This window comes from Mustela lutreola, chromosome 8, assembly GCF_030435805.1.
Source record: "Mustela lutreola isolate mMusLut2 chromosome 8, mMusLut2.pri, whole genome shotgun sequence".
Classification (NCBI taxonomy): Eukaryota; Metazoa; Chordata; class Mammalia; order Carnivora; family Mustelidae; genus Mustela; species Mustela lutreola.
The window spans coordinates 73219241-73240039 of NC_081297.1; the positions used below are offsets into that span (position 1 = coordinate 73219241).

The following is a 20799-nucleotide window of genomic DNA, read 5'->3' on the forward strand; positions in this document are numbered from 1 at the left end:
TATAAAAATGCAGAATTTTGCTTTACTTCTTGTTAAGGTATGTTTTTTAGCACACAGAGTACTTCATTATTTTGGGGGAAATGGCGTATGTCACTAATAGAACATTTTCAAAGCTAGACTGATACAAGGGAAAAATACCTTTCCCTTCTAGTTTTGAGAAACTTCCTCTTGGTTCTCAGGAGGAGGGATTCCTTAGCTACCTTAGCACAAACACTTTGGTGGTGTGGAAAAACTAAAATTCATTTTTATATGTCCTCTTCTCTCTGCCTTCAACAGAGACTTGACTCCCTTAAACCCAGAGACCTGCTGGAGCTTGACCCCAAGAAATAGTTCCCAGTATGTCAGGCATTCCGGACTTTACAGAGTCACCACTGAGATGGTGTTTCTCAAAAGAGTTCCTTTTTTAGCTCGTGGATTTTCAAATTGATAATTCTGCCATTTTCATTTCATTTCCTGAAAGCCAGAGTCAGGTGGTGAAAAGTTGTTAAACAACATGCTAAATGTGAAATATCAACCCTCACTCTAAACTTCTCCCTGTTCAGAGCGCCAAATGAAGACTTCATTGGGTTTTATAGCAGCTTTCTAATGTTGGTAGTCCATTGAAGAAGGGAGTTTGAGAGTTGTATGCTGTTAACAATCATCTGCCCATGTACTGCCTAAAATACCACGATTGTTCATGAAACGTATCTTTAAAAAGCTAGATACAGTTTGGCTTGGGAAAAAATAATTTCACATATCCAAAAATAAATAGCATTTTACAAAGGAGGCAAATGGTCTAAACTGAATATACAGAACACAATTCCATTTTTCCCCAACTACCAATGCCTGATATGTGAAATTAGGTTCCTCAAATTTTACTTTCAAATCAGACCCCATTAATCAGAATTCAAATTGGGCAAAATTTGGACAACATGGTATATAATAATCGCCTACACAAGATCTATATGAATGAATGTGGTAATATCTATACACAATGCTACCAAACTAGTAACTGTGAAATTCTTAGCTATTTTTGATTTTCTGATTACCCTTTTAAAAAAAATTAACATACAATGTATTATTTGTTCCAGGGGTACAGGACTGTGATTCATCAGTCTTACATAACTCACAGCACTCACCATAGCACATACCCTCCCCAATGTCCATCACCTGGCCACCCTCTTTCCCTCCAGCAAACCTCAGGTTGTTTCCTCAGATTAAGTCTCTTACTATTCATCTCCCTCTCTGGTTTCATCTTGTTTCATTTTTCCCTCCCTTCCCCTAGGATCCTCTGTCTTATTTCTTAAATTCCTCATATCAGTGAGATCATATGGTAATTGTGTTTCTCTAACTTATTTCACTTAGCATAATATGCTCTAGTTCCATCCACATCATTGCAAAGGGGAAGATTTCATTTTTTGATGGCTGCATAGTATTCCATTGTGTATATATACCTCATCTTCTTTATCTACTCATCTGTTGATGGACATCTAGGCTCTTACCATGGTTGGGCTATTGTGGACATTGCTGCTATAAACATTCACGTGCACGTGCCCTTTTGGATCACTACATATGTATCTTTAGGGTAAATACCCAGCAGTGCAACTGCTGGGTGGTAGGATAGCTCTGTTAATGACCCATTTTTGTAATAAAATGGCTATAGCCATGGCTTACAAAATAGAGGTCCCATAGGGTGTTTAAAAATGTTTAAGTGAAACCCAACCACATTATTTCTCAGACTTAAGTACATATTAAATAGATCTGTTAGGTATTTACTTTGGTGTAGGGGTGCCATGAATAAAACTGACTGAAATATTAAGGGTGATGTAATTTGAAAAAGTTTGGGAACCTCTGGGCCATAGTATAACTCTAAATCATGTGTAACCATGAAAATATTTAATACTGAAATAGCTAATGGATCATCAAGCTCATCATCATCATCATCACCACCACCACCAACAATAGCTAATTAATCAACAAGTTCTACCAAGTTAAAAATTGAAAATTTTGTTCTTTCCATTTCAATTTATATAGATCAAGTTCATACAATTTATAGCTATAGTATTTGGTCTTCCTGTCACCAGGCTTTCTTTCTTCCAATCCATTTCTATACTGCTGTCATATAACAATCTTAAATAAATGTTTGGGTTGATTTTATCTTCCAAAACCTACATTGCACTTGGTGTACTTTGTCTTTCTTTCTCTCCACATAATACAAAAAAATTTCCTTTGGAAAACAACCCTTCATCATTTCTTATTTATATGGATATGGGTAATAATACATAGGTTCTATGCCCAGCCAGTCATAAATTTAAATTATTGAATTATTTTATCAATAAGAGTTATGATTCAGGGATAGATATATGATCTATACCTGATAAATCTGTATAATTTATTTAGCCACATAATTGGCTCAATTTCAAGCACAAAATATAGTACCATTATTTGGAGTCAACAGAAATTTGTCTCTTTTTTTCTGGACATAATCCTAGGAGGATATAAGCCTAGAACTGAGGGAAAGTAACATATGGAGCCTAGGATTAAAAACAGAGTTCAGAGGAAGATAAAATCCAATTCCTTATATCATTTGTACTCCTGAGATATTCCCAAAGCCCTCTTTACTAAACTTTTCAGTGATTTCTTTCTTCAGCCAGCAATAGTTGGGCTATCTGAAAATGATCAGCAAAGGAGTTTTTAAGTGAGGCACAATCTTTCACTATGTCATTTACTTGCTTAAGAGTAAATTCTTTTTTGCCCAGAACACCAATTGCAAATATCCTGTCTAGTGACTAAAATCTGTCTTTTCCAAAACTTTCACTTCTATATCTTTTAAACAAAAATCTGTTTGTACCCTACATTCAAACCAGGAGATTTAACACTACTAAGAAGATGGCTGTGCTTTACTTAATAAATTTATTTGTTTCTACTTAGGAAGAAAGGAAGAAATCTATCTATCCATAGAAACTCAGCAAAAGAGAATCCTCTTTCTAAAAAAAAAAAAACTTCTTAAATCATTGAACTCACATGACCTATCAACCTCTAATAACTGGTTTGTACTAAATTTCTTGATACTCAATAAAGAGCTACTGAATGAATACGTATTCTTAGTATGTATCAGCTAAATAATTAGCCTTTTCTTTATTGCTACTCTGTCATATTTCTCTGTTGATAACATTTTGTTTATATTTATCACCCCAAGCAAACTGTCCCCAAAAGAACACTTTGTATTGTAATACTCTATAGAGTAATATATTCCTTATAACAATCAACAAAAATTCCCTTAAACAAAGTATTATTACAGATATTTTTGTAATTTATATTTAGCTTACTCAATGTTAATTATTTTCATATAGCATATAATTATCATTAAGAACTACTTGCTTCTAAAGAGTTACCTATTTTTTACTTGCCACAAATCTGTAAGTGTACAACAAACTATGAAATAAAGTTGTACTCAATCTAAAAGTCACAATATATGTAGGATTGATTATAGTGAAAAACTTATGTATCTCTATGGTCTTCTTATCCTCTCTTATTACAGAAGATTGGATTTTACTCCTATACATTGGAAATCAAGAACAAGACTGGGAGGATTTTCTTATTCCAGACTTCAGTAAGTTTTTCAATTTCCTTCTTTGTTTCCCAACACGTCTTGCTATTTTGTGGTTTTAATATTAGTCCCTTCTTCAATCCTAATCTTCTCACTTCTTTCCTGATTTCACTCTTGTTCCTAACCTTTATCACTTGATTCATTTTGCATAATATGTAAGAAAGGACAGAGAAAAAAAAATGACCATTTTGGGTTCAGTTTAAAATGCTTCTATTAATTTCTTCTTGACTCACATGTCTTGTATTTCTTCAAGCAGCAAGATCTTTGTTGTTTTCTGATTTTTTTTTAAAACTAAGTTAAGGGATTCTAGAGAACATATACCAAAGAAATGGACTTTGCTTTATTGTAGGAGGGATATAGGAAAGTCTTCTGGAGTACTAGTAAGTAAAATACTGATTAGATAATTACTCTTCCAAAAGAGATGTTGATGAATATTCTGTAAGGAAAGGACAAACTGGGCTGTGTATAATATTTGATAAATGATTTAATATATGTAATTGAGGTCATCATAATACTCAAAATCTCAACTTGAAGAACCATGATATTGATTTAGCTCTTGCACATGATCCACCTCCAAGGCACAGCTTAGTTACTAATCAAACTCTTAAAAAACCAAGGCAGGGAGATCTGACCTCACTGCCCTTCAGACTCCCCAGTCATGTTGACTTTATTTGCATAATATTATTAATTTTACATGGAATTCAAAAATTAGTCCAAAACATCTCACAAGAAGCTAAATAGCATAAACAAATCTAATTAACACTTGGAAAGTGCACTAAGCATGTCAACTTCCTGAAGATTAAGATGATCCTTTCCATTGAAAAGAAACATTTTCAAATATGTTTAGGTTCCTAACTTTGATTCTTTCACACACACAAAAATTCTGGAGCAAAGACCAATGTTAAATGAAATTTTACTTAAAAAATTACTACAAGATGTTGTGGATACATTTGTTAATTCACCATGAGCCTGTAATTGACCATACATACCATTTTGGGTGTTAACCTAGAACAATTACTGAATGCACAGTAGCAATTGCAAAACTCAAGGTATAAACTTTAAAAGTTGATGTAGAAAATGCTTACTAAATATCCCTGACAGAAGAGATAAGATGGCAGAGGACTATTTGTCTTGTCACAAGATAATTATCAAATCAATGATTTGAGGATCCCCCTGGTTCATAAGAACAGGTGGTGTCTAAATGCTGCACTGCTCCCAAGGATAGGAGCATGGAAGATGGCTGGTAACAGTAAGTCTAGGTGCCAGCTTTTTGCTCTGTATTGCCATAAACTGAGAACTGCTGTGGGGTTGTGCAACTGCTTTGCTAGGAGGGGTTCAACAAATATCAGAAGCATGGTGAGACACTCCCTGGTAGGAAAGGTGGGGGTCCATGCTGCAGGAGTCCCTAAAATTTGGAATTTTAAAACTCAGTCATGTGCCTGACATAAAAAAGCTGGAACATGGGCAGGATTAATACAGGGTTCTGATAGAAACTGGGGAGACAAGAGTGATTGAATGCTCTTCTGTGAAGACTCACTGAAGAATGGAGGGCACAAATTTTCAGCTCCAGGGCCAGAGAGAAGGATACTGCCATATTCATCCTATCCATCAGTGTTAAAAGCTTTCAGGGAGCAACCTAGTGGAATCCAGAGCCATTTATACCAAACCTGCTTCCCTGTACACTGGAGGCACATATCCACTAGAGCAGATCCTTCCCCCAAACCAGCACAAACAACTCACTTGCACCAAGTTTATTGATCAGAGAGGGCTGCAAAGCTTTAGCTCTAGGAAAGAATAGTATCTAACCTCCTTTGTACTTTTATTCTTTATTTTTTATTATTTTTTCTTCACTTTCTTTTTTTTCAATTTTTTATTTTTTTAATTTTTATTTTTTATACATTTTAATTTTTATTACATATATATATATATATATATATATAATTGTTTTTCCTTTCTTATTTTGGGATCTGTTTTTTTTTGTTGTTGCTGTTATTATTGTCATTGTTATTGGTTTTTTGTGTTTGTTTTCTTTTTCTTTCTTCTTTTCTTTTCTGGACAAAATAACAAGATGGAGAAATTCACCCAAAAGAAAATATAGAAGATAGTACTCACAGAGATGGATTTAATCAATACAGATAGAAGTGAGATGTATGACTAGAATTTAGAACCCAATTTTAAAGACACTAGCTGGTCTTGAAAAAGCATAGAATACTCTAGAGAATCATTTGCTGTAGAAAGAAAAGAACTAAAATCTAGTCAGGCCAAAATTAAACATGCTACAATCAAGAGGCAGTTCCAAGGAGGCCACAAAAATGAGGATGGACAAAGGCAAGGAGTGAATCAGTGGTATAAAAGATAAAATTATGTAAAATAATGTAAAATAATGAAGCTGAAAAGAAGAAGTAAAGAAAGTTATTAGAACAAAAAGGTAGACTTAGGGAAATCTGAGATTCCATACAATGAAATAATATCCGAATCATAGGAGTCTCAGAAGACGAAGAGCAGGAAAAGGGGGCAGAAGGTTTATTTTAACAAATAATAGGTAAGAATTCCCTAATCTGGGAAAGGAAATAGACATTGAAGTCCAAGAGGCAGAGAGAACGCCCCTCAAAATCAACAAAAACAGGTCAACATCGTGACATAACATAGTGAAATTTGAAAAATACAAAGATAAAGAGAGAATTCTGCAGCTCAGGAGAAAAGGTGTTTAACCTGAAAGGGTAGACACATAAGGCTAGCAGCAGATGTGTCCACAGAGACCTGGCAGGCCACACAGGACTGGCATGATATAGTCAACACACTAAATGGGAAAAACATGCATCTAAGAAGACTTTACTCAGCAAGGTTATCATTCAGAATAGAAGGAGAGATAAAGAGTTTCTAAGACAAACAAAAACGGAAGTTGTTCATAAACACTAAAACTCCCATGCAAGAAATATTGACTTTGAGCAGAAAGTGAGGCCAAAAGAAACAAAGACTAGGAAGAAAGAGAGACAATATAGGGAAACAGTGACTTCACAGGTAATACAATGGTACTAAATTCATATCCTTCAATAATTACTCTGAATGTTAATGGACTAAAGGCTCCAATCAAAAGACATAAGACATTGGTGATGCAACATGGGGGCTTAAGTGGGTAGAAGAAGAATCAATGAAACAAGATGGAATTGGGAGGGAGACAAACCATAAGTGACTCTTAATCTCACAAAACAAACTGAGGGTTGCTGGGGGGAGGGGGTTTGGGAGAAGGGGATGGGATTATGGACATTGGGGAGGGTATGTGCTTTGGTGAGTGCTGTGAAGTGTGTAAACCTGGTGATTCACAGACCTGTACCCCTGGGGATAAAAATATATGTTTATAAAAAAATAAAAAATTAATTAAAAAAAAAAAAAAGAAGACCCACTGATATGCTACCTAAAAGAGACTCATTTTAGACCCAAAGACACCTCTAGACTAAAAGTGAGGGAGAGGTGAAGAACAACTTATCATGCTAAAGGACATCAAAAGACAACCGGATTCTTCTCCTACCCACTTAAGCCCCCATGTTGCATCACCACTTACTCATATCAGGGAGATCATATGATAGTTGTCTTTCTCTGCTTGACTTATTTCGCTAAGCATGATACGCTCTAGTTCCATCCATGTTGTCGCAAATGGCAAGATGGGATTGGGAGGGAGACAAACCATAAGTGACTCTTAATCTCACAAAACAAACTGAGGGTTGCTGGGGTGAGGGGGGTTGGGAGAAGGGGGGTGGAGTTATGGACATTGGAGAGGGTATGTGCTTTGGTGAGTGCTGTGAAGTGTGTAAACCTGGCAATACACAGACCTGTACCCCTGGGGATAAAAATATATGTTTATAAAAAAAATAAGAAATTAAAAAAAAATCTATAAAAAAATACAATAAAATACACACACAAAAAAAAGACAACCGGAGTAGCCATCCTTATATCAGATAAACTAGATATTATAAAATAGACACTATAATAAGAGATGAAGGAGGAATTATATCACAATAAAGGGGTCTATCTAACAAGAAGAGCCAACAATTTTAAGTATTTATGACCCTAATTTGGAAGGAGCCAAATATATAAATCAGTTAGTAACAAAATTAAAGAAACTCTTTGATAATATTACAATAATAGGAGGGGACTTTAACACTCCACTCACAGCAACAGACAGATCATCTAAACAGAAGATCAAGGAAATAAGGGCTTTGAATTACACACTGGACCAGATGTACTTAACAGAAATACTCAGAGCATTTTATCTGAAAGCAGCAGAAAGGACATTCTTTTCAAGTGCATATGGAACATTCTCCAGAAGAGATCACATACTGGTTCACAAATCAGGACTCAACTGGTACAAAAAGACTGAGATCATACCATGCATATTTTCAGACAACAATATTATGAAACTTGAAGTCAACCACAAGAAAATATTTAGGAGGACCATAAATACAAGGAGGTTAAAGAATATCCTACTAAAGAATGAATGGGTCACCAGGAAATTAAAGAAGAACTTAAAAAACATATGGAAGCAAATGAAAATGAAAACACAATAGTCCGAAACCTTTGGGATGTAGCAAAGGTAGTCCTAAGAGGGGCCATACAACCTCAAGAAGCAAGAAAATTCTCAGATACTGAACCTAATCTTACCTAAAGAGCTGGAAAAAGAACAGTAAATAAAGACTAAATCCAGCAAAAAAAGGGAAATAATAAAGAGTAGTACAAAAATCAATGATACAGAAATTTTTAAAAAAGGTAGAAGAGATAAACAAAACTAGTAGCCAGTTCTTTGAAATAATTAACAAGATTGATAACCTCCTAGTCAAACTTATCAAAAAGAAAAGAGAAAGGACCTGATAAATAAAATCATGAATGAAAAAGATCACAACCAACATTGCAGAAATATAATTATAAGAAAATTATTATGAGCAATTGCATGTCAACAAATTAGGAAAACTGGGAAGAAATGGATAAATTCCTAGAAATATATAAACTACCAAAACTGAAACAGGAATAAACAGAAAATCTGCACAAGCCCATAACCAGCAAAGAAATTGAAGCTGTAATCAAAAATCTCCCAGCAAAGAGTCCAGGGCTGGATGGCTTCTCAGAAGAATTCTACCAAACATTTTTTTTTTTTAATAAAGATTTTATTTTTGTATTTGTCAGAGAGAGGAAGAGAGCACAACAGGGGAAATGGTAGGCAGAGGGAGAAGGGGGCTTCTTGCTCCATAGCCCCAATGCAGAACTTGATGCCAGGGTCCTGGCATCATGACCTGAGCCAACGGCAGACACTTAACTGACTAAGCTACCCAGGCATCCCAACTACAAAACATTTAAATGGGAAATAGTGTCTCTTCTTCTGAAATTGTTCCAAAATCAGAAATGGAAGAAAAACATACAAACTCATTCTATGAGGCCAGCATTACCTTGATTCCCAAACCTGACAGACACCATTAAAAACAAGAATTGCAGGTCACAGATGCAAAAATTCTCAACAAGACACTAGATAATCTAATCCAACAGTATAGTAAAAGGATTACTGGGGTGTCTGTGTGGCTCAGACAGTTGAGCATCTGCCTTTGGCTCAGGTCATGATCGCCAGGTCCTGGGATCGAGCGCCATGTTGGGCTCCCAGCTCTGCTTCTCCCTCTTCCTCTGCCTCTCCCCCCACTTGTGTATTCTCTTTCTTTCTAATGAACAAATAAAGTCTTTAAAAAAAAAAAAAAAGGATTATTTACAACAACCACATGGGATTTATTCCTCGGCTACAAGTGTGGTTCAACACCCATAAATCAATCAACATGATACATCACATTAATAAAAGAAAGGATAGAACCATATGACCCTCTCAATAGATGCATAAAAAGCATTTGACAAAAAATCAGTCTATCTTGATAAAAACCCCCAACAAAGTAGGAGTAGAGGGAACATATTTCAACATCCAAAAGGCATATAGGGAAGACCCACAGGTAAGATGATCCTCAGTGGGGAAAAACAGACATTTTCCCCTAAGATCAGGAACATGAAAGGGATGTACATTCTTACCACTGTTGTTCAACATAGTATTGGAAATTCTAGCTCAACAATCAGAACCCCCCCAAAATAAAAAGAAAAGAGGAAAAGAAAAAAAAAAGAGGCATCTAAAACAGCAAAGAAGTCAAACTTTCATTCTTCACAGACAGCATGATACTCTATGTAGAAAACCCAAAAGACTCCACTGAAAAATGGCTAGAATTGATACAGAAATTCAGCAAAGTCTCAGGATATAAAATCAACACACAAAAGTCTGTTGTATTTCTATACACCAATAATGAAGCAACAGAAAGAGAAATCAAATAATGAATCCCATTTACAATTGCATTGAAACCCATAAGATACCTAAAAATAAACCTAACCAAAAAGGTAAAAGACCTGTACTCTGGAAACTATAAATACCTTATGAAGGAAGTTGAAGAAGACACAAATGGAAAAACATTCCATACTCATGGATTGGAAGAAAAAATATTGTTAAAATGTCTATACTATCCAAAGCAAACTACATATTCTAAGCAATCCTTATCAAAATACCACCAGCGCTTTCCACAGAGTTAGAGAAAACAATCCTGAAATTTGTGTGGAACCACAAAAGTCTCCAAATAGCCAAAGCAATTCTGAAAAAGCAAAGCTGAAGGCATCACAATTCCAGACTTCAAGCTACATTTCAAAGCTGTAGTCCTCAAGACAATAGGTACTCTCACAAAAACAGACACATAGATCAATGGAACAGAATAGAGAGCCCAGAAATGGACCCTCAACTCTATGGTCAACTAATCTTCCACAAAGCAGGAAAGAATATCCAATGGAAAAAAGACAGCCTCTTCAACAAATAGTGTTGGGAAAATTGGACAGCTACATGCAGAAGAATGGAACTAGACCACTTTCTTAATCATACAGAAAAATAAATTCAAAATGGATGAAAGACCTAAATGTGAGACAGGAATCCATCAAAATCCTAGAGGAGGACACAGGCAACAACCTTTGTGACCTTGGACATAGCACCTTCTTGATAGACACATTTCCAGTAGCAAGGGAAACAAAAGCAAAAATGAACTATTGGAATTTCATCAGGATAAAAGGCTTCTGCACAGCAAAGGAAAGAGTCAACAAAACTAAAAGGCAGCCTTTGGAATGGGAGAAATATTTGCAAATGACATATCTGGAAAGAGTTAATATATAAAATCTGTAAAGAATTTACTAAACTCAACACCCCAAAAATTAAAAATCCAATTAAGAAATGGGCAGAATACATGAGCAGACATTTCTTCAAAAAAGACATCCAAATGGCTAAAAGACACATAAGAAAAATACTCAACATCACTCAGCATTCAAGGAAAAACAAGTCAAAACCACAATGAGTTATTGACTCAACAACATGGGAAACAACAGATGTTGGCAAGGATGCAGAGAAAGGGGAACCCTCTTACACTGTTGGTGGGAATGAAAACTAATGCAGGCACTCTGTAAAACAGTATGGAGGCTCTTCAGAAAATTAAAAATAAAACTACTCTGTGATCTAGCAATAACGCTCCTAGGTATTTATCCAAAGCATATAAAGATAGTGATTCAAAGGGGCACATGCACCCCAATGTTTATAGTAGCAATGTCCACAATAGCCAAAGTATGGAAAAAGCCCAGATGTCCATTAATGGATGAACAGATAATGAAGATGTGATATACATATGTATATCCACAATGGAATATTACTCAGCCATCAAAAGACTAAAATCTTGCCACTTGCAGTGACATGAATAGAACTGAAGTATATTATGCTAAGCGAAATAAGTCAGTCAGAGAAAGACAAATACCATATGATTTCACTCATATGTAAAATTTAAGAAACAAAACAGATGAATATAGGGGAAGGGAAGGAAAAATAAGGTAAGATAAAAACAGAGAGGGAGGAAAACCATAAGAATCTTTTAACTATAGGGAACAAATAGTGTTCCTGGAGGGGTATGGAGAGGGGGGATGGAGTAACTGGGTAATGGAGCAACTGGGCATTAAGGAATGAGTAATGAGCAGTGGGTACTATACACTACTGATGAATCACTAAATTCTAGCCCTGAAAATAATAATACACTATACGTTAACTAACTTGAATTTAATAAAGTAAAACAAAATGAAACAAATAAAATAATAAAATAAAAATTCCTGAACTTCAGTGAGTCCACTGTGGGAGAATTAAATGTAAGTGTTATGCTAGGCATAATGACAGATTGGCAGTGGTGAAGGCTGTTGAAGAGAAAACATGCCAAGATGTTCAGAGAAGAAGGTCACAAAGTAAGAAAGCTCACATTCACAATTATTTTGGTGAAATTCAGTTTTTACAGCAAATTAAAAGCAGATGACTAATCATGATAGAAAATGAAAGCACACTTGAATTTTAGGTTTCAAAACATTTCACACAGTTCAAATTTATCCAGGCTAAATTTTAAAGAAAATAATGGATAGAGGCAAACATATTGGATTTACAAGTTCCTTTATAAATATACTAAACTCATGAAAATGATATTATCATAAAGGTCTTTTATCAGAATTTGTTAAAAGAAGAAAATGATACGTATCCTACAGCTATACAATTATACTCCTGTCTTGAGGAAGCAGAAAAATCTCTCATTGCAGCAGGTGGGAAAAAAGAAAAGCTGATAACTAACATATGTTCAGCATACATATTGAATAGAAAATATTTTGGTATACAAATAAACATTAAAATATAATAATAACGGGAACCTGGGTGGCTCAGTGGGTTAAGCCGCTGCCTTCGGCTCAGGTCATGATCTCAGGGTCCTGGGATCGAGTCCCGCATCGGGCTCTCTGCTCAGCAGGGAGCCTGCTTCCCTCTCTCTCTCTCTGCCTGCCTCTCCATCTATTTGTGATCTCTGTCTGTCAAATAAACAAATAAAATCTTTAAAAAAATAAATAAAATATAATAATAACTATATTGGAGGGTTTTTTTTACTTCTGTGATGATAATTATATTTGCCTTACAAAAGCATTATACAGTATTAAAAAACTTTGAAAATAAAGGTGGCCACATTGATAGTTTAGTTCCACTTCTAGTAAAGAAGACTCATTATCCTAGGATGTGAATATCATTCGATACTAGTTAATTAAAATTTCCATGACCCCAGGGTCCTGGAATCAAGCCCGGTCGGTATCAGGCTCCCTGTTCAGTGAGAGTCTGCTTCTCTCTCTGCCTGCCACTCCCTCTGCTTGTGTTCTCTCTTTCTCTCTCTGACAAATAAATAAATAAAAATCTTAGGGCACCTGGGTGGCTCAGACCTCTGCCTTCAGCTCAGGTCATGATCTTAGGGTCCTGATATCGAGCCCTGCATCGGGCTCTCTGCTTGGCAGGTAGCCTGCTTCCCCCTCTCCTCTCTGCCTACTTGTGATCTCTCTCTCTCTCTGTCAAATAAATAAATAAAATCTTTTAAAAAATCTTTATTAAAATTTTTTCCTCATATAAGATTAATTCTAAAAATCAGTTGCAGTCCTACAACAAGGAGAAAACAGTTAAAATACGATTTTAAAAATATCTACATTAGCAACAAAAATATTAGACATTTAGGAAAATTTTTCATAAAAGTAGTACGAAACCCTTCTGAAGGAAATTGCAAAATTTTTAAGACTTTGAAGAACTGCTAATTAAATGAAGATATATTGTTAAATGTCCAAGAATAAGAAAACTCAATATATTAAAGATTTCAGTTTGCTCGCCAATTGATCTATAAACCAATACAATTCCTGTCAAAATACCAACAGAGTTTGATAGGGAATTTAATAAGATGATTTAAAAACTTATGTTGAAGAGCAAATAACCAAGAATAATCAAGACAATTTAAAAAAAGAAATAGGTGGGGTCCTTACTTCAGCAGATCCATGATTTATTATAATATTACAATAACTAAGACAGTTTAATAACAATGCAGGTTGGGACAACAAATCACTGGATCAATATAGAAAGTCTAGAAACAGACCCACCATACAAGGAGACCAGATAAATGATAGAAATAGCCCTGTAGGTACTACGGGAGGATCGATTATTTAATAAGTGGAAGCTGGAACAACTGATTATCCAACCAGCAATGACTCTGCCCTCACATTAATTTTAAGTTTAGTAAAGAAAATAATTTGTGGCCCAAAACTTTTAGAAAAAAAAAAGAAATATATTTATGACATCATGATGGGAAATAATTTCTTTAAAAAATAAAAGCATAAATTACAATGGAAAGGGTTTACAAATTTGGCTATATTAAAAAAAAAAAACCTTCTTATTCATCAAAAGACACCATAAACAAAGTAAAACATCAAACTAGAACTCAGGGGAACCTATTTGTGATTCACATAACTACCAAAGTTTTATGTCCAGAATATGATGAAAAAAGCCACACTAGTCCATAAAGAAAAAGACGAAAGAGGAAAAAATTAGAAAAGTAAGCAGAGATTTTGACCAGGCAACTGAAAGATGGAAAGTGCAAGGTCGATCAATGTTTAGAAAGTTGATTAATCTCCCTGGAAAATAGGAACAAGTAAAACAAAACCATAATAAAATGTCCTTAAACACCCATCAATTTGCAAACATTTAAAGATTTTTAAAATACTAAGTGATGGTGAGAAAAGAGCAACACACTCACTTAGGAAACTAAATTGTTCCTGATTTTATAAGCCAGTTTGCCAAAAATCTGTTGAAGTTGAAAATTCATATGCCTTATGTCCTAGAACTGCCACTCCTTGGTATAAACCCTAGCACTAGGATACTTAAATTATAAGGGCTCTAAAAATAGAGGAAGTTAAAAAACTAAACACGCAACTACAATATGACCCAGCAGTTGCCTTCCTGGATATATGTCCCAGAGAAATACAAACACAATTTCAAACAAACACTTAAAAATAAATATTCGTAGCAGTTTTATATGTAATAGCCAAAAAAGTGGAAATAGTCAAAATATCCTTCTGCAGGTGAATTATGAAGCAAACTGTGGTACATCTATACCCTGAAATACCACTAGCGATAAAAAGGAACAAACTATTTATACACACAACTTAGATGAATCTTCAGAGAATTATGCTAAATGAAAAAAAGTCAATCCCCTAAATTTACATACCATAGAAGTCCATTTACATAATATTCCTGAAATGACAAAATTATAGAAATGGAAAAGAGATTAGTGGTTGCCAGAGCTTGAGAAGAGAATCAGTGGGAGGGAAATGGATGTGGGTATAGGAGGAATCCTTGTGGTGATGGAAATGTTCTGTATCTTGACTATATTAATGTTGATCCTGGTTGTGGTATTGTATTATGGTTTTGCAAGACATTATCACTGGAAGAAAATGGGTAAATGGGACTGCTCTGTATTATTTTTTTGCAACTGCATGTCAATTTAAAATCACCTCAAAATAAAAAAGTTTAATTAAAAACAAGATTGGGGTGCCTGGGTGGTTCAGTTGGCTAAGCACACTTGTAGAGGATAGAGAAGAGTAGAAAAATTTGAAGGACTAAATTTAGGTTTTAGTTTTGTACAGACATAGCATTTAAAAACATACTGGTATATTTTTAAATTGAATTATGTTTTTAAAGCTGGAGTCTTGGCCAAATATCCTAGAATCCACAAAGATAGAGTGATTTATATAATCATATAGGTCCTTTGACCTAAAACACCAAAATTTAGCTTGAATGTTTGGTAGCAGCAAGGACAAACTGCTAAGTTTTCTGTGTTCTGGTTTAAAAAATATTCTTAGAATCAAGCCAAATTCGAGAATTTGCAACATATTTTAAAGTATATGAATTATAATGGAAGCTTAACCAAGGAAAGTCCTATCAAAGTTGCATTTAATAAATTAAAGGATTCTAGTAATCTAGGTGTTAGGTAACACTTGGAAATTTATCTCCCTTCTCAGAGTAAGTTTATGCATCTGTTAAAAAGAGACAACAGTACCAGACTCATAAAGTTGTTGTGAAGATGCATTAAGACAATGCATATAAAATCCCTAGCGCACATAACATTAACTATATTATATTATTATTACCATTATTATTTCCTAACTGCCTACTGAACATCAGAAAAATTTCACCAATATCACTAAGACATCTGTATAATCGGAAACACTCAAGATAGAACAAAAGAGTCATAATGGATGATTTCTGAGGTAACTTCAAGAAATGACCCCAGACAAACTGAAAATACTTTTTCATTATTCCATCTCAAAAAGTATCTAACCATAATCAGTGATGGACAAAGAACAAACACAAATACACAATACAAAAAAAGAAAAATACCTTTCATCTATAGGAAGTCCCTCATTAAACCATATTTTTTCTATGTCTGAATTTTTGCTCCTCCTGGGTGGCAAAAAAAATGCTTGAAATTTCTGTGTTAATCCACCATCAACAACCCCCAGGCAAAGAAAAATAGTGGATGAGCATTCGGATTATTTTAGAACGATGCAAGTTGGTCTGACTCAGTCCATTAAACTCAATAATTTTCAGCAAACTGATTCTATTCTGTTTTGGCAATATAAAATGTAAAACATCACCTTAAAATTTTACATAAAATATTTTAACTTCTCACTCCTCCCTCATTGGGGATCACTCATAGAATGGAATTATCATTCACTCAGTTGATCAAACATAAAAACTAGAGATTATCATTGATTACCTCCCACTCTTTGATATTTTCTCTCCAAGTCTTCAGACTCTAGCTTCAGAATATCCTAAATACAACATTTTGCCCCTTATCTTCTGCTAAGATCCTTATCCAACTCCCTCCCTTAACTGGCTTCCCTGTAGTGTACTCTCCATAATATTGCTAGGGTAATCTTTTCAAAAAAGATAAGCAAAGGGGCACCTGGGTGGCTCAGTCATTAATTAAGTGTTTGCCTTTGGCTCAGGGTCCTGAGATCTATCCCTGCATTGGGCTCTCTGCTCTGAGGGAAGCCTGCTTCTCCCTCTCCCACTCCCCCTACTTGTCTTCCCTCTCTGTCAAATAAATAAATAAAATCTTCGAAAAAAAAAAAAGGTAAGCAAAAATTAACTAATTAATTATCTAATTAATTAATTTTAAAAGGTAAGCTGTATTCCTCCCTCCCTAGAATCAGACAACAAATGTTCATCTCAACCAGGTTTCTTATAAGGCTCAGAGGATTCAACCTATCTTAGCTCTAATCTATTCCCAGAACAGATCACTTAACATCTTCCCCTGTGTCCTTATGCTCCAGCTTCTCTTCCTCCCTTGGACAGATCCAAGTGCTTCCTTAGGGTCTTCCCACTAGTATGTAACCTACTCCTAGTAAAGAATTGTCTTTTTTTTTTTATGGTAACAAGTAGAAATATGAGTGAAGATTAATCAGTCAAGACTATAACCGATTGTGAGACCTTGCTTTATGCTTTGTGGCTTCCCAGGATCCTTGCTTTACTACTTCCCCCTGAGAGACTGACCACAAATTTTAGGTGTGCCTCAGTAAGTAGTTGTACATCTACTCACCTGGACCCTTAGCTGCTTGTTTGCTAGTTCTGTGTAACCTAACACAAAAATATCCCTAAACCCAGAATGTCATAGTTCTCTTTATCCATTCGACTCAGAACAACCCCTTATAATCTGACCAAGCTCAATGATATTAAGCTGTTTACTTATGTTTGTGTGTGGGTGTATCATCTATACAAGCAGCTAATAAGCTTTTTTGGATCAGGAATTGTGTCTCAAAAACTCAGGCATTCTTTCACCCGTTGTATCCCTGCTATAGCACCCATCACAGTATGTTCTCCACATACTGACAAAAATTTGATTTATTAACTTACTACCCTTCAAAAATGATGCCCAGAATCTAGAAATACTAGTTTTACAAATGCTCATCTATGATCTGTCGGATTGATTGTGGAAGTTGAAATACATTTGATGATTGGAGGGCCAACCTTAAGAACTTAAACTAATTCCAAATTCTTTTAGACTGAAAATTAAATTAATGTACATATTACACTATTATGCTCTAAGAATTGAGAAAGGAATCTCTAGTAAAGTAGCGTGTTAGACAAAGTGTAATCATTTTTGCTATAATAAAGGGATTCTGCCTTGTATAGTTCCTTCTGTCTATAATGTTGTCATTTTATTTTAATTTCTTTTTGTTTTATCCCTTGAATAATTACAATGGAATATGTATATTTTATATGAGAAAAAAATAACCATTGTCTTCAAAGTATATATTAGTATTTGCAGTTCAAGATAATGACCTTTCCATTCCAGTATCTTCCCTAAGGAACAAAATAATTAGTGGTAATTCATTTTTATTAAGTTTGAAAGCCATGATAACAGTATGAAATGAATAACCAGTATAGGTTTTTCAATAGTTTAACATAATAATAAACATCACTAATTAAGAAACTATACAAAATATTTTCTAGAAATATATTTCTATGATTCATTCTGATTAATTATAATAATGTAAGTATATGTAAATGCAATGCAATGGTTGATTTAATTTTAATATTCTCTTATTAGATTTTTTCAATATTTGAATGTCCCAAGATCAAATCTTATAGAATGTCACTTAAACTATGCATTATATAAAATACTCATAAAATGGGTGCCTGCGTGGCTCAGTGGGTTAAGCCACTGCCTTCGGCTCAGGTCATGATCCCAGGGTCCTGGGATTGAGTCCCGTATTGGGCTCTCTGCTCAGCAGGGAGCCTGGTTCCCTCTCTCTCTGCCTGCCTCTCTGTCTACTTGTGATCTCTCTCTGTAAAATAAATAAATAAAATCTTTTAAAAAATACTCATAAAATATAACATCTTATTCAAAATTATCTAAAATCATAAATTTAATCAGAAAGCTTTTTGATTAACCAACCAGTCAATCAATCAAGGGTTTTTTTTTTTTTTTTTAACATAATATGGACCTTAATGTTTTGGGGAGGAATCTAAAATAAACAATGATACATTAGTAGTAAAATCTCTAAATAATAAGTAATCTCAAGATCTACAACCAAACAAAACTGTGAATTGGTTTGAGTTTTTTTCATTTGGCAACTTTTTCTTTTGTTAACTATTTTGTCTCTTTATTTCAGAAAGAGAAAGAGTACAAGCAGAGGGGAGAAGCAGGTTCCCCACAGAGCAAGGGGCCCTACACAGGATTCGATCCCCGGACCCCAGGATCACGACCCAAACCGAAGGCAAACGCTTAACTGACTGAGCTACCCAGGTATCCCTTGGCAACTTTTTCTTAAGCATTCCAAAATAAAACTAGTAGTGGGAGGTTCATGAGATTCTAGCTGCTGGTAAAAGACAACAAATTTGATCTCAATCCATATGGAATCTATAATCTACTGAGATGTGCAGACAAATAAATGACAACAACCAACAACACATGTGTAGGCTACAAGGCATGAAATGCAGCCAGTGGAGACCAGTGGCAGCATAAAAATAAAACAGACAAGAACATGTACAAAAGCATCACAAGAAGCAAAGTACACAAATTATAGGGAGGTAAAAGTAGTTCCAAGAGAGTGACTCAGAGTGCAGTCCTGGTAGGGACTGGAGATGAGGAGTAGAGATGCTGCCCCAGAGGTCAGTGTTTGTTTTCAGCATCTTTCTACTACCCTTTTTGTGGGTTTTATACAAAGTGTCATGGTCATTGTACTTTAGGCAGTCTGGGTTTTTGATTCTTTGTTATATAGGTAGGTATCCATTCAACTTAAACATCTGCTATCATTTTTCAGTATTGTCCAACTGCACAATGATTTCCAACCTATGGAATGTGGGCCATGAGAGTAACAGAGATAATTGTAATACAACCAAGACTCAACATGAATATCAAACTGTACTATAAACTAAAGAAATAAAAGTAAAATTTTCATCATAAAAGTGGCCTTAAACTTTTCTTCATATGGCCAAAGAATTTATGTCACTGTTTTTCTCTTCCCTGTATACTCATTTCTAATGAAAATATAATGATTTATGTTCCATTCTTTAGAACTTGTGGGAATGCAGGCTAGTACTCACCTGTGCTCTTGTGATAACAGATCATGATGGTTTCAATGACTATTATTTCCACTTGGCATCTTAAGATTTGAACAGAGGTTTTCAAGACAAAATTACTTAACTAAAAACAGTGACCTAGTAAATGTGAAATTGGAACACAGCTAAAGATATATGGGAGACACAATAACCTAAAACAAAAACTCTATTAAGTAAATGGCTACCTTTTTATTCTGCCATAGCTTATAAAACTTTTTAAGGTCAGATATGGCCATTCGTATGGGTAGATCCCTTGTACCTAGCATAGTGCTTTATGCAAAGAGACTCAAAGAATAAATTAATAGGACCGATTATAAACAGCCAATGACATAATTCCAGTTAGATAAATTATTTTATAATTCACTTACTATCTTTTGGAGAATTCACTAGTACTAATAATAAACATTCACTAAGATCCAAGTTTTCTACATAATTAGCTTTTTTTTTTTAAAGATTTTATTTATTTATTTTTCAGAGAGATAGAGAGAGTACAAGCAGGCAGAGTGGCAGGTGGAGGCAGAGGGAGAAGCAGGATCCCTGCGGAGCAAGGAGCCCGATGTGGGACTTGATCCCAGGACCCTGAGATCATGACCTGAGCTGAAGGCAGCTGCTTAACCCACTGAGCCACCCAGACATCCCCATAACTAACTTTCTTAATCCTTACAACAAATGAACAAGAAAGAGAGTAGGATCCTTTAGAAAATATTAATGCTGGGGATAAAGGGATAACAAAACATTTACTCTAGAAGCATGTAACAAATAATACAAACCAGAGAAAAGTCAAAAAGTCTAACCAGTAAAAATACATGAATATATTTATAATTTCATTGACATTTCTTAATTTGATAGATTTAAAAAAAAATTCTACTAAAAGTAATGACATGCTCCATGTAGTTGGTTACACACACTTGGGTTTTCACTTATACAACATTTCCATTCTCCCTGAATTTTACTTTACCCTGATATATTTTAGAAATTAGATTTAAACCATCAATTTTTTAAAAGCAGGTCAGTTTTTGGCTACTTGAATACCCTCTGTCCTATTAATTATATGAATTAAATCATAGATATCTCAATATTGATTTATCCTTCCTAACTTTAAGAAATGAATTTGAATTAGATGTGGTTAGAAATGGTCCACATATTCTGTTTT

General features: G+C 34.7%; 1 protein-coding gene and 1 pseudogene across 3 annotated transcripts in view; one reads left to right on the forward strand and one right to left on the reverse strand.

Moving 5' to 3' along the window:
* CNTN1 (contactin 1) overlaps window positions 1-20799 on the reverse strand; it is a 354959-nt gene that overhangs the window by 189508 nt on the left and 144652 nt on the right. The gene's annotated exons all lie outside the window — the stretch shown is intronic.
* Window positions 8-20799, forward strand: part of LOC131839780 (elongation factor 1-alpha 1-like) — a 113829-nt pseudogene continuing 93037 nt past the window's right edge.